We start from the raw sequence: 15819 nt of genomic DNA, 5'->3' as shown, positions 1-15819 counted from the left end.
TCTCCTCTAACTTAGTTCTAAATCTCCTGAGTCCAAAATGGAAGTCACCAGCCTCGTATGACGACTGAGCACCTGAAATGTGGCCAGTTTGAATTAAGATGTGATGTGAGTGTAGTATACACACCCGAATTTGAACACTTAGCAGGAAAAAAGCATGTTCATTATCTTATTAGTAAACAGTCAGCTCTCATCATGTGTGTGTGTGATGTTCTAAAAAGTCTCCAGGAACACAAGGTAGTGAACACTGAACCATCTCCCCTAGGAGGAATACAGGAATAGGGGCCTGCGATCCTCTGGTCACAACCCAAAGTCAATACGCAACCTTGTGTTGTGTGTGTTTCTGTTTGAAGACAGCTTATTTCATATATATTGTTGACTCATTAGCATTGAACTCATAGCCAACAGCACTGAACTCATGGCTGAACAGAGCTTATCTAAAACGTGTATTTTCTCCACAAGGCACATCACAATCTTCCCGTGCTTAGGAAGCTATAGGCAGAACTGCAGCGCTATGCCTGGGGTCCATTCTAAACAGTGAAATTACCAACAAAAGGCACGGACATATAGATAATGCGGCACTGAATAAACCGTGAAAAGTGTGCTTGTTTTAGGGTATGAGGGCGAAACAGGAAGCCAGAGCATTGTCTTGTTCGACCTCAGCCGGGAAAGTGCACATCCGGTGACCATCCTCCCTCTGCGCATGTCTGCAAATGATTGCAAAAGTGCTGCATGTATTCACGTTGGAGCTACAAATAGATTTCAGCTAGTAGGTACACTGACAAATACAGAATCCACAAATAAGACCAACTGTATTTTATATTGATTACGTATTGAAATGATAAGAGTTTAGATGTACTGGGATAAGCAAACTACATGCTAAAAGCATTTAGTTTGTTTTTTTGACTTTATTTCATGTGGCTACAAGACAGTTTAAGAATATGTATGCGTCTGACATTGACTCACTTGGGATTTCTCTTGGTTATAAATGTAGGAGTTCATAAATGCTGTGGTGAATGTAGGCATTTCACAGGACTGGTTGCTCACCACAGGTTCCCGCTCGCATTCTTGTGACTTGAGATACCATGTAGAGGCCAAAGACTCCGCGGATCTTAGGGTCGCCTTTCCCTCAGCTTTTTCTCCCATTCCCACCTCCACAGCACGTTCCCCTGGATCCAGCTTTAGTACACGTATAAAAGCCCGTTAATTCCTCCCAACTCCTCTGCCTCCGTGCTGCTGGCCCCCACTATCCACATGCCCCCTGCGTCCTCTCACACTCCCAGGTACAGCAGCCTGAATGACCTTTTAAAACGTAAGTCAGGGGCTTCCCTGGTGGCGCGGTGGTTGAGAGTCCGCCTGCCGATGCAGGGGACACGGGTTCGTGCCCCGGTCCGGGAAGATCCCACATGCTGCGGAGCGGCTGGGTCCGTGAGCCGTGGCCGCTGAGCCTGCGCGTCCAGAGCTTGTGCTCCGCAACGGGAGAGGCCACAACAGTGAGAGGCCCGCGTACCGCAAAAAACAAGAAAACAAAAAACGTAAGTCAAATCACAATCACACCTCTGCTCAGAAACCTCCAATTGACTTCCTATCTCACTCACAGTGAAATCCAATTATATTCACCAGAGCTGACAAGACCTATGGGATGTTCCCCAACCACTCCCTCTGGGATGCATCTCCTACGCTCTCTCCACTGACCGTTCCATTCCATTCGCACTGGCCTCCTTGCTGCCCTTGGCTTCCCGATGCCCGGAGACCTTTCCACGAGCTGCTCTTTGCCCAGAATGGCTCCCCCAGTGCATCATGGCTGTTTCCTTCATTCAGACCTTGGCTCACATGGTACCTGATCAGAGAGGACCTTGCTGATAACCCTCTAAAAAAGGATTTCTGCATCATCCTGTGACTCCTTGCTCTGATTCATTTTCTCCTCCTGAGCTTTATTTGTTCCCCTCTCTCCCACTAAGATATAAGTTGTGTCAGAGCAGGAACTTGGCCTTATTTATTCACAGCTATTTCCCTGCTGCTAGATTAATACCTGGCACATAGTAGGTAACCCCCAAATGTTATTTGAATAAAGTTTCTATCTACTATTCAGATTTTTATAGTATCAAAAACCTAGTCGACCAACCTCAGTATCTCAACACATGTCTAATAATAATGTTTAGATGATGAATATCTTTAGCTGAAAGCAGCACCAGCTTAAGTTGGACAAACCTTGGTTCAAATACTAATTTTGCCAATTATTTTTTCTATGGCCTTGCAAAAGCTATTTACTGCCCTAAGTCTTAGTTTTTCTTTTTTAAAGTGGGCCTAATAATACTCGCCTTACCGTCTTCTTGTGAGGGATACAAAAAATATTATCTCATGTGTAAATTCCCTGCATGATGACTAGTTTATACCAGGTACTCAGTCACCAATGTTATTCATCAATCTTTTACTAAAAGCCTACCATATGCCAAGTGCCATATCAGACTCTGGACAAGTAAATCCTATGAGATGTAAATTTTTTTTAAGAAATAGCCTAGCGAGTATGAAAAAGGGGGATAGAGGATGGGAGGGAGAAGACACTATTAGAAATGAGCTTCAATATGTTAATGTAATAAAAGTACATGTGATTACAATAATGTCACAACAGAAGGAGAGCTCGGTAATAATGGAGAGTGAGGTGGGCTCAGGACCATTTCATAACGGAAGTAATGCCTGAACTTGAAGATGCATTGCGTTTCATAGGCAGGGAAATAGGGCAGACGATGCTTGGCAGATAAAGCAGTGGGCAAAGGCCCTGAGGGGTGAATAGGAAGAGGCATTCAGGAGATGGCAAGCAGTTTAGCACGGCTGAGCATAATATCCAAGGGATTCAGTGGAGTCCAGATTTAGATAAAAGGGCTTTTGATGCTACATAAAGGAGTTTGAATTTTTTTCTTATAGGCTGGTATAGTGGGTTAAATGGCGCCCCACCCGAAGTTCTATCCATATCCTAGTTCCTAGAACATCTGACTATTTGGACAAAGGATCTTTGCAGATATAACTAAGGAGGTTGGCATGAACAGATCATCCTGGATTTTCCAGATGGGCTCTCAATCCCAGGACAAGTGTCCTTAAAAAAGACACACAGGATATTTTTATTTATTTTTTTATTTTTGGCTGCAGCAGGTCTTCGATGCTGCGGGCGGGCTTTCTCTAGTTGCGGTGAGCAGGGGCTACTCTTCGTTGTGGTGCGCAGCCTTCTCATTGCGGTGGCTTCTCTTGTTGCGGAGCACGGGCTCTAGGCGCATGGGCTTCAGTACTTGTGGCTCACAGGCTCAGTAGTTTTGGCGCACGGGCTTAGTTGCTCTGCTGCATGTGGGATCTTCCAGGACCAGGGCTAGAATCCGTGTCCCCTGCGTTGGCAGGTGGATTCTTAACCACTGGACCAACAGGGAAGCCCCACACAGAAAATCTGAGAGATAGAAGAGAAGGCTGTGTAAACTTAGGGACAGAGATTAGAGTGATGCAGTCACAAAGCAAGCATTTGGAGCCACCAAAAGCTGGAGGAGGCAAGGGACGATTCCACCCTAGAGCCACTGGAGAAAGCAGGGCCTTGCTGACACTTGACTTTCAGACTTGACAACACTGAGAGAATAAATGTCTGCTGGTTTAAGTCACTAAATTTGTAGTAATTTGTCACACAGCCTCAGGAAACTAATTCAGCAGGGATTTTAGACTAATCCTTTTTTTTATAAGCAAGATCCTTAAGCAGGACGATCCTAAGGAGATCTCTGAAGGTATGTGGTAAATGGATCCAAAGGTGACTTGACAGGCACAGCATTTAGGTCAAGAATCCAGACCAAAAATGATGGGATTTTAAACTAAAAGCTAACCACTGGTGTGGACTAGGGGCTGAGGGTTGGAAGTTGGCAGATACTCAAGATGCTAGAAGCATAGAAGCTGCAGGATGTGTTCATGGTTTGAGACGATGAAGGAAAAAATATTAAAAATGATTCCCTAGATCCAGCTAAGCTGTCTCAGTGAAACAGATGCCATTTCCTGAGAGAGGGATTCAGGAGGAAGTGGCATTCTGCTTCTCAAGGGCCTCTGGACATGAGGTGGAGTCAGGAGACACTTACAATAAAGGTCTGGCACTCAAGAGAGATGGAGGCTGTAAGTGCTTGTTTGGGACTTACCGGGACAGGAGTGGTAGCTGAATGTCAGGGAGGACATGAACTTGTTCTGAGAAAGTGTGTAGAGTGAGATGGATAGCACATAAAGACAAGACACTAGAGGGCCTTTAGACCTAAGCAGACATGGGAATGAGTGAAGAAGGCTGATGCGTGAAGAGGGAGGTAGTCAGAGGGGTTTTGGACCACCCAGTCATCGAGGACAGGGGAAGAGTGGCTTTTGCATTTGTCCAGTTGGTGTGCATTAGAGACTTTTTTTCCAGAGCAGTGTTTACGGTGTGGTGAATAATGGGGCTGGGCTGTTGGTGGGGTAACATGTGGAGGAAATATAGAGATCTACAGAAGAATATTCTTTAAAGAGCATCACAATGAAATGAAGAGAAATCGCACATTGAGAGAAAATCCATGGGCCATGGAGGGATTCTTTTATATATAAGAAGAGGGATACTTAGGCATGTTTATAAATAGCAGAGAAGAGCTCAGAAGGATCCAGTAAAGAAGGAGAGGCTACAAAAAGAAGGGGGAGGAGAAAGAAATGATACAGCTGTAGCGAATATGGAAGAGATGAGAGGGGATGGATTTGACCAAGGAGAAGTCATGAACGAAAGGAGAGGCAGATCTTTCTAGGAGATGGAGGAGAAGATAAGTCTGAGTATAGATCACAGTATATCTACATAGTTAGGGAGAAGAAAATTTTCCTTCTTATGGCCTGCTTTTTTCTTTCTAAAATAAGAGCTAGTCCTTTACATTGGGATGGGGGCAAAGACAACATCTTGAGAAATTTGGTAAAAATTTAGAAATTTTCGTAAGAGAACCTGAGTGAAGACAAACACAAATTTATTTCTCTCATCCTTCATTGAAGTTCACTCATCAAAAAACTATCTCTCTGCCGATTCATGGCCACTCTTCCCTCAAGAGTTGACTCAAGGATTACTTCCTACCTTCTCTGATGGACCTAGACTCTTTGCTGTCCAACTACATATGCCTATAGATTAGACTATATCATATTTCAGTATACTATTTTTACTCTGTCATATTTGTTAAACTGTACCAGGATTAAACTTTGCTTTATACCCTTTTGAATTCTTCCTGTGGCTCACAAACAGTGCTGAAAGATAATCTAGCTCATCTATCAGGACCCATGGCCTCTATCAGTTTGCTGGGTGTACTTCTGACTTATGTGTTTGGTATTGGAGTAATTATTAATAGCATCCCCATTCACTCTCAAAAGTGTCCTAGCTTGAATGATAATTTATATGAGAGATCCAGGGGAATTCACTTCCAAGAGAGAACATAAGAGCTAGGACAGTAGAGGTTGGGAAAGGGTACTCTTACTAAACCAAGGGACTGATAGCCAAAGGGGATGAGGTGAAGATGGCACTGAGCTGCTTTTGAAGCCTACAGAATAATAGAATCCAAGCTCTACTCACAATGCAGTCAATTCCAGAGTTGTTAGAGAGCTATGGATACTTTTACAACAGTACCCAGCGCTATAGATTCTTTCACACACGGGCATCTGAACTTGTTCCAAAATCCAACACAGAAAAACCAGCAGAAGATACAGCTCTCTTACTGTGCTGTCTCCCCTCTCCCTGCACTCCTCCCTCTAGCTGAGTCAAGTTCCCGTCCTCATGTTCTCTTAATAGAATTTTCTTTTCCTGGAAGAAGAGTAGAAAATTTCTGATTTCATCACTAAGGTCAATAAAGACAGTAAAAAAAAAAAAGCATTATTATCTGTAGGAATAATTAGCCTTAGGAACCATGGATGAGGAGATGAACTATAATTTATTGATACTCTATGTATTATATTTGTAGGTAGGTAGGTATTCTAATCAATCTAATGAAAACCTCTGACCTGAGTAACATAATCTGCATTATATAAAAGAGGAGACTGAGATTCAGAGAGGTTGAGTCAACGTGCAAAGCCACACAGCTTGTTAGTAATAGAACAAGATTCAGGCCAATGTTCATAGACTCTCCAGCCCCCTCTTTCAAATAACAAAGGAGTTATGGGACTCAACTGGATCAATCAAAGATCTTTGATATCAAAATAAATGGTCACCATTCAAGAGCTCCGGGCAGCGGCTTCCTTTTACTTGAAGTTCTCCTTCAGTAAGTTAACAGTGATTTACTTTGCTTTCTTGCCTCTCACCTCACCTCCTTTTGCACATGACCTGACACCCCTCTTTTTGGCCAGCTGTAATGTCATGAGATTATAGGATTGAGACTCGATCTCGGGTCACGGTGTTTGAATGTCTGTGGGAAAGGAATTTGTATCGGGGAAATCATTTTCGTTTGAGAAACTGTATGATATTTATTGATTGTGTCTACTGCCAATGTTTATATCCAGTTCTAAGATTTCTGAAAAAAATTCTTGTTCCTCAGAAAAAGTTCACTGAAGACACCAGTTCACTAAAAGCCCTGAAATCTGCAGAGTCTGTCTTCTGCTAAAACAACTGTCACAAGTACAAAGGGGTTCTTGCTGACATGCAATCATGAGGATAGTGAATGGTACCCTTGCTGGCATTTGCCTAGTTGACAGTGGGCAAGCTGAGCGAGTTACAGCCTGTGTTCGTTACGTTTGGGATAGCGCTGTAATGATTTGCTCATTTTAATAAAGACAGATTTTGGTAAAGTAGGAAAAAACTTATCTATATTTGAACTTACCCACATTTGAATTTTGTCACTGCCATTTGCAGACACCCTCTGCTTTAACAGACTTTGGTGAAGAAGTAATTTCAAGGCAGTTAAGATAACCGGGTCTGAACAAGGACTGTGCAGTGGTTTCTGTTCATTTGTTTTGTTCTGTTTTATTATGGACACTATGAGTTATGGGCACTCTAAGGAGGATGACGTGTTTCTGGCACAGCCTGTCTGTTCCTTTTCACACAGGGCTCATCTTAGACTCCAAGTCACACTGTAATTAACAACACCAAGTAGCTCTCTAGAACCCTAACACAGCTCATTTGTGATAAATGAAGTTACTCAAAATCTCCCGAGTATAAAAGTAAATGGGATACATCTTAGACATACATACATTAGGCACATGTATGCATTATTGACAAATACAATTCATTTAGGAGTGACACGAATTCACTGATGAACATTATGTTTTCCACCAAGCATTTTTTTTTAGCTTAAGGTACTCAGAAAGAGTCCATTTCCCATAGTGTTAATGTTGAAAGCTACGGCAATGACACCACAATAATGCCCATCATTGTGATGTATAATATAGATGTTATTGCACATAATAGAAAGCGTTCTTTGGGTGTAATGCATTTTTGTTGCCTACGTGCTGACACCGAGCAGATATAAATGTGCTTTAATGTGTTTCCTTTTAAAGGGCTAGTGTAGACACACCCTCGCGTATGCAATTTTGTATAAGGTTTGGTGAGCAGCTCACTTTTACTACCTGCTTTCTAGATTCACTTTAGTACTCCTAATAGCGCTAATTATAAGCTGCACAGTCTTCTATTCCTTCCTTGCTGTTCTTTGTCATTGCACTGCTCAGAGACATTTAAACAGTGGAAGCTGTTTATAGTTCATTAAACGCTTTAAGCTGTTGTTCTAAAGTTCTATACTTTTCTTGTATTTTCCAAGTCATTTCCCTCTGCTGTCATATGAAACCATGTATCACAATTCAATAGAAGACATCAAGTATGCACGTTTTGTGGATAGTCAGCAGGGCTAACAGCCATAAATGAATCAAAGACTTCGGCTCTCTATTTTATATTGTGTTTGGTATGGCGTTTGACATAGAATGTTTTAGTCTTTCTGTTTTAAATGATCCTCTCTAATTCTTTTTAAAGTAGAAATTTTGCTTCTTAAATAAAAATACTAGCCAAAAGGGAGTAGTAACTCATATTATGATATGATACAGCATAGAAAATGCGACTATTGGAAAACTAAGTATTTTCCTATAATATCACAGTAGGAAGAGATGGGGTAATTACTCCAATAAATGACCCACTAGGATGGTATTACAATTTGAAGAAAGAGAGATTTAGAGGCATTAAGACTGCCGTGGGATGTGCAGGAAACCATAGCGGTATCAGAAGGAGGCTGTCTCTTTGCTTTCTGTTGGATAGGTCACGCTGTACCTTTCACTTCTCGATGTTCTCCTGGGCAAGCCCTGTGTCAACCATGTTGTTGGAAGGTAATGTAGAATGGCTAATTTAGAATTCCTTCCCCAGAGCATGCCATGATCCTTTTGTGAAAACATGGAAGTGAGAAGTTAGGGATTTAGTCTTTGCTGTTCAAACCATATGAAACATTGTTCCCCATTGTATTATATTTTAAGCAAAGACTCACTTTCATCCTCACATTGAGTGTGCTTGAGACACATGGTTCTGTAGTAGAGACAAGAGCAACTTACCAACAACCAGGTTTAAAATACTAGAGGAAAATAGGAAGAATGGTGCAGAGAAAAGGAGGCTGTAGGTTAAGATTGCATTTCCCAGGGCTTCCCTGGTGGCACAGTGGTTGAGAGTCCGCCTGCCGATGCAGGGGACACGGGTTCGTGCCCCGGTCTGGGAGGATCCCACATGCCGCAGAGCGGATGGGCCCGTGAGCCATGGCCGCTGAGCCTGCGCGTCCGGAGCCTGTGCTCCGCAACAGGAGACAGGAGAGGCCACAACAGTGAGAGGGCCGCGTACCGCAAAAAAAAAAAAAAAAAAAAAAAAAAAAGGATTACATTTCCCAACAATGATTAATTTGAGAACCCAGAGGGTGTGTTCTTCTCTAGGAAGAGGCTAGCTTGCTTCTGTGGTGAGGGGGCTAAGGTGCAATTGTGCAGGTGCCCTACTGTGAGCAGGCAGGCTCCTGTCAAGGTCAAGTGTATGAAGATGGAGTCTATTTCCTTCTCATTCCTGTCCATGCAATATTCTTCCTTCCTGACCTTTTCTTTCACATTTCCCCTTATTATTATGAGATCAAATGATCTCACGAGACCAAAATTATCATAAAATCAGTCAATAAATAGACTTACAGTGGAAAATTTTATGTACATATAACATAAAAATAGCAAATTTCATTTAACAAATTGGACTCTGTGAACCCTAAGGTTTCTGATCCAATATATATAGTTGGTAACAAATAATCAACTCTTTGTGAGTGTTGCTTCCCTTGATTTTAATTCCTGTTAATATGTTACTTAACTACACCATTTGCCGACACTATGTGACGCTGTTTGCATCAATGGAATGAGGACTCAGAGCCCCCCACCAATCATTTATATTACATATTACCATAGGATATAATTTTTAAGAATATATTTTTTCTCAGGAAGCTGGGCTATATTTCTGCATCTTTCACTTACATTTTTGTATAAAACCTTGTGAATTTATCTCAATATCTCTATAAAATGGGGAAATGGTATCAAATATAACAATGATATGAGGTCAAATGAGTATTTTTTTAAGTCCAAAAGCGCTTTGTAAACTACATAAAATGTTACATAAATGTATGTTGTTATGACTCTTCAAACTAGTAAACACATTTTCCCATTGTGTTAGAAAGTTGAGACAAGCTGGGACCTGCAACCGGGGACCCTTTGCTGCAGGGCCTGCACCTGGACAAACGTCTCCTCTAGCAACAGATACAAAGAAACTATGAAACTATAAGGGACTAAAAATAACTGCGTGCACGTGCAGTTGGGGTAAATTATGAACAAGATACAAAAACACCTGTACCGTTTTTCTAGATGAACCTATTTGCAGGGCAGGAATTGAGACGCAGACATACAGAACAGACATGTGGACACAGCGGGGGAAGGGGAGGGTGGGGCGATTTGGGAGATTAGGATGGACATAGCTACACGACCATGTGTAAAATAGACAGCTAGTGGGAAGCAGCTATAAAGCACAGGAAGCTCAGCTCGGTGCTCTGTGACGACCTAGATGGGTGGGATGGGGGGAGAGGGTGGGAGGGAGGTCCAAGAGGGAGGGGATATAGGCCTACATGGAGCTGATTCACTTCATCGTGCAGCAGGAACTAACACAACACTGTAAAGCAATTATACTCCAAAAAAAAAAGGCCCAAAACCCAGCTGCCACATCCGAGGTGTCGGGAGCGAAAGCGGGGTACTGCTCATGGCACCACCAAGGGGATGGGCAGACCACCTAAGCCACCGTTCGAGCCCAACCCACAGGTCCACTCCTACCCTGGCCCCATTTAAAGGACCAGCTCCCCTCCCCCCAGGGAGCGAGCAAAGCCTTGCCTGAATTTCTCGTCTGGACTCTTAACAATTTTTATTGATTAAAGAGTCCAAGAACCTGGGTCGGTAGCAATATCAGGCATACTTTTGAAGAAATGAATTGAAAAGAAACAGTGAGAAGAAATACAGAGCTGTTTGAAGGAAAGTAGCTCAAATTGGGAACAATGGTTATCTCTGATTGGCATGATTCTAAAGGAGCTTTATTTCCTTTCCTTCTATGCATTTAATAAACATATTTCAATGACCACGTCTTTAATAATAAAACAACCTTTTCTAAATCAAATTACAAAGAAAAAATATATGAATTTTTGTGTCTGAAAATAGAATAAAAACTGAAATGCATGTAACTAAGAACACTTTATTACATAAAGACCTCATAAAATAGGAAAAGTACCCAAAGACCTCAATAGATAAATAGTCAAAGACTGCAAAAAGACAATCTCTTCTGAGGACAAATAGCTAGGGATAACATACGGAAATAAATATTCATCATTAATCAACAAAATGCAAATTAAAATGAGGTAACTCTTTATAGATTAAATTAGCAAAAAATGTAAATTATCAGACCCAGTACTTTTGAAGGAACAGTAAAACTGCAATCCTCATGCATTTCTGGAGGCACACACCTATGGGGTGTTTATGCAGTGCCCAAGAATGGTTTGGTGCAAATCATGTCCCACCACTTCCTTTCCTTTTTCTTTTTTTTAAAACTTTTAAAAATTTATTATTTTTTAACTTCTTCATTGGAGTATAATTTCTTTACAATGGTGTGTTAGTTTCTGCTATATAGAAAAGTGAATCAGCTATACATATACATATATCCCCCTATCTCCTCCCTCTTGTGTCTCCCTCCCACCCTCCCTATCCCACCCCTCTAGGTGGTCACAAAGCACTGAGCTGATCTCCCTGTGCTATGCGGCTGCTTCCCACTAGCTATCTATTTTACATTTGGTAGTGTGTATATGTCCATGCCACGCTCTCACTTCGTCCCAGGTTACCCTTCCCCCTCCCCGTGTCCTCAAGTCCATTCTCTACATCTGCATCTTTATTCCTGTCCTGTCCCTAGGTTCATCAGAACCATTTTTTGTTTTTTTAGATTCCATATATATATGTGTTAGCATATGGTATTTGTTTTTCTCTTTCTGACTTACTTCACTCTGTATGACAGACACTAGGTCCATCCACTTCACTACAAATAGCTCAATTTCGTTTCTTTTTATGGCTGAGTAATATTCCATTGTACATATGTGCCACATCTTCTTTATCCATTCATCTGTCGATGGACACTTAGGTTGCTTCCATGTCCTGGCTATTGTAAATAAAGCTGCAGTGAACATTGTGGTGCATGACTCTTTTTGAATTATGGTTTTCTCAGGGTATATGCCCAGTAGTGGGATTGATGGGTCGTATGGTAGTTCCATTTTTAGTTTTTTAAGGAACCTCCTAACTGTTCTCCATAGTGGCTGTATCAATTTACATTCCCACCAACAGTGCAAGAGAGTTCCCTTTTCTCCACACCCTCTCCAGCATTTATTGTTTCTAGATTTTTTTTCCAAAAGACTATTCACTCGGTGTGTGCAGAATGTAGGGACACCAAAGGGAGGAGGGAATCCCGGTTGAAGAAACTGGGACTAACAGCAGTCGGCTCTTCTTACACCCAGTCCAGAGGAATCACGAATGAAAGGAATTCTTGAAACACAGAAGAATAGTTAGGTATGTATGAAAAGAGTCCTGGAGAGGAGAATTGACATTCCGTCAAGGGACACAATCAGCCTGAGGCAACCTCTTAAGGAGGGAGCCAGGGGAATAGGTGCCCTAACCCAGGGTTCCTAACAGGTCCCAGCCCCTGTTAGGAACCGGGCTGTGCAGCCGGAGGTGAGTGGCAGGCAAGTGAGCAAAGCTTCATCGGCCGCTCCCAATTGCTCCCCACCGCTCACATTACTGCCTGAACCATCCCCTAATCTCCCCCTACCCTCCGGTCCATGGAAAACTTGTCTTCCACGAAACCGGTTCCTGGTGCCAAAGAGGTTGGGGACATCTGCCCTAACCTCATTTTTCTCTCTTTGTCCCTTGCCAAGTTCCCCCATTGGCTGAACCCAGCTATTTGTCTGTGTGGAGTCAGTTGGTGCCGCCCACATGGTTCAACCTCATGGCACAGAGAGCAGGGTGCAAAAGGAAGAGGAACGGGTCTAGAGAATGCCTGTCCCAGGCCCTCTTTGAAAGAGAGGCAAAAGGCAGATTTTGCGGTGCTGTAAATCCCCACCAGACCTTCCTGTCTTCTCCAAAGACTCTTTGGGGGAAACAAATACATTTCTTGTCTTTTCCTTGCAGAGTACCTCTACCAGTTTCCTTCAGTCCTAGGGGATCAGTGGAGCACAGGCTCTGGACATGCAGCCTCTGTAAAGCATCATCAAAGAACTTAAATAGAGTCACTTTTCAGGGGTTAGTCTCACTCAGTAATACTGCTGGCTAATAATCACTGGGCTGGGACTGGCTTGTTTGGAGCAAGTGGTTGAGGGCAGTCCACAGAGCATCAGAGGAAATTCAATGAGATTCTAAGCCTATATAAGGCAGAAATGACTGTGATGGGGTTTAAGACCCCAGCGTCAAGGACAAATCATTCCATGGCTGATCCATGGTTATGGACCAATGGTTAACTTCTACTAGATTGAGGAACACTCTTGTCAGAAGCAAACTTCAGGCCCCAAAAGTACAAAAAAGGAGTCCAGAAAGCTCAAAAGAAAAACTGGTAAATTAGGCAGGTTAGTGAATATTGAATTAAAGACTATGTATTTAACAAAAAGATGGATACAAATATATAGCTCTCCCATGGCTATAGTAACTGAATAAACTTGAAAAATAATTAGAATTCGCTATTGCACTTATAGAGAGTTTTGTTTTGTTTTGTTTTGCCTATGAATCTTTTCAGCGCTAAGGAATAAATGGATGAAAAAGTCCAATGAGGAACAGGTGCATTAAACTAAAGATAAATTTCCTCTAAGCCATTATATGAAAAGTGTGTATACTTCCTCCATAAAAGCTCTCAGATTTAAAATACAACAGAAAATGATAACAGTGAAAATGACAAATCTCCAGCTTCTTCTCATGTTCATCCCAGGATGCTTTTGGTGCCCGTTCTTCTCATCTCCTCACTTTCTTTCTCCCATTGTCCGATTTTGGCAGCTCCACTTCTCCCGTTCCTCTCTGAGTCTTCATTCAGATTGGCTCCAGGAAATGAAAGGAAAGAAACGGTCTTGTAGTATGTCTCCTTCACCCCTGCCACGTTTCATATCCCTTCTCACTGGGAAACTATTATGCAGCGAAAGCAGAGGAGACTCACTAACATTGTGATGCTGGGAATGCTTTGCCTTGTGAGTGAAGTAAGAGGAGAGGGAATATACATAGCTTAATACCCAGAACAATTTCAAGGGTAAACAACGGCTATAATCAGCGTTGGCCCAAGTTCTTTTCTCTGGACTTCCTCAGAAATGATTTCCTTTTCTTCTTAATTCTAAATGACCAACAATCTAGAATAAAAAGATTAAAAAAAAATCATTTTCATCTTAACAATACATGGGAAGATATGACTGGCCCCAACTTTGTAAATAATGGCTTCATTTAGATTTACTGTGGCTGCTTATATTACTAAATAACCATCATCATGTGCTTATACTTATTGAAGTAGATTATCAAAATGCATAACATAGTCTTTCCATTAACTCTTTCACATTAATGAGTTGCTATTTAGTAAATTACTGTTTCCCGTCACTAAAACGAAGGAAGCCAGTGGCCTGAATGATTTTCCAAAGTGCCTATTAATAAACACCCACGGCATATATTAAAATACTGGAATGCAAAGGTCTTTGGGAAGTAGATAAGCATGTGAACTAGGGTTTTTAAAAATGTGCAGTAAAGCTTTCACGACCATAGCGTATTGTCCAAAAAATTCCTCTTCCTAGGTTTGCTTATCACTGATTTTCACTACCTTTCAATTTGTGGCAATTTTGCAGTGACTTTGACTGAACTAAGGCTATTTTTATTTCACTGTTTTGTGGGGAAATACTAAATGATTATTTTCAGATGAAGGATTTTCTGATCACATTACTCCATTTTTCACTTCATTATGTTAGAAGCACTTGAAGACAGAAAGAACCTACACCAAACGTAGGTGTAAGGTTTAACCTTTCAAAATTCTTGAGGTATTAATGAACCTAATTGTTGAAAAGCATAAACTAGTGCAGTGGCTATCATTCTTCCTTTCTTCCTTCCTTCTTTTCTTTTTAATTTTTATTTTATATTGCAGTATAGTTGATTAACAATGTTGTGTTAGTTTTAGATGTACAGCAAAGTGATTCTGTTATACATATACATGTTTCTATTCTTCTTCGAATTCTTTTCCCATTTAGCTTATTACAGAGTATTGAGCAGTTCCCTGTGCTATACAGTAGGTCCTTGTTGGTTATCTATTTTAAACATAGCAGTGTGTACATGTCAATCACAAACTCCCAATCTATCGCTTCTTAGATGTTGATAAATCTAAGATTTAATATTTTTAGTTTTTTAAGTTAGACATTTTATGTAGAGATAATTGAAGATTCACAAGCATTTATAAGAAATAATACAGAGAGAACCGTTACCCCATTTCCCCCAATGATAACATTGTGCAAAACTATAGCGCAATATCACAACCAGAATATGGACATCAACACAATCAAGATGCAGAACAAATGAACTTATTTACAAAACAGAAATAGAGTCACAGATGTAGAAAACTAACTTAGTTACCTAGGGAGAAAGGGGGGGAGGAATAAATTGGGAGATTGGGATATATATATATAGATATATATAGATATATATATATATTAGAGAGAGAGAAATATACAAGTAAACCACAGGAATCAAAGAAAGTGGGTCAAAGAAAGTGGGTGGAATCAGTCTGATTTCAAGACTCACTATTTAACTACAATAATATATATATATTTTTTTCTAGGTTTTAAGTTATATTTACATAACTCATAGTCTACTGATGTCATTATTTTACCAGTTCAAGTGAACTATAGAAACTTTACTTCCTTTTATCCTGCTCTGTTTATGATATAATTGTATTTATATTTCCTGCACATACATTTAGAACCACATCAGGTAATATGACAATTTTTGCTTCAACCATCAAACATAATTTTAAAATCTCAAGAGAAGAAGGAAACCAAATTGAGCTGACCCATGTTTTTGCTTATCATGTTCTTACTTCTTTCCTGAATTTCCAGATTTCCTTCTTTAATCATTTCCTTTCTGTTTAGAGAACTTCCTTAAGCAGTCTTTTAGAGTAGATCTGCTGGCAATAAAGTCTCTCAGTTTCCCTTCATCTGAGAATGTCTTGATTTCTCATTTATTGCTAAAGGTTTTTTCACTCAGCATATGAGTTTAGCTTGAGTTTTTATTATTTTTTTTAGC

Source organism: Monodon monoceros, unplaced genomic scaffold (assembly GCF_005190385.1).
Source record: "Monodon monoceros isolate NGI ecotype Baffin Bay Population unplaced genomic scaffold, NGI_Narwhal_1 Super_Scaffold_14, whole genome shotgun sequence".
Taxonomy (NCBI): Eukaryota; Metazoa; Chordata; class Mammalia; order Artiodactyla; family Monodontidae; genus Monodon; species Monodon monoceros.
This window is presented reverse-complemented; position numbering follows the sequence as displayed.